Source organism: Lolium rigidum, chromosome 1, assembly GCF_022539505.1.
Source record: "Lolium rigidum isolate FL_2022 chromosome 1, APGP_CSIRO_Lrig_0.1, whole genome shotgun sequence".
NCBI classification, from domain to species: Eukaryota; Viridiplantae; Streptophyta; class Magnoliopsida; order Poales; family Poaceae; genus Lolium; species Lolium rigidum.
Window position 1 is genome coordinate 246,233,934 of NC_061508.1, and position 261 is coordinate 246,234,194.

Below are 261 nucleotides of genomic sequence, written 5' to 3' on the forward strand. Positions count from 1 at the left end.
GTGGCCGAATAAAAATATAGTTTCAAGAGAAGAAACATGATAATTTGTCGATGAAGAAGGGGATGCCTTGGGCATCCCCAAGCTTAGATGCTTGATTCTTCTTGAAATATGCAGGGGTGAACCACCGGGGCATCCCCAAGCTTAGAGCTTTCACTCTTCTTGATCATAGTATATCATCCTCCTCTCTTGACCCTTGAAAACTTCCTCCACACCAAACTCGAAACAAACTCATTAGAGGGTTAGTGCATAATCAAAAACTCA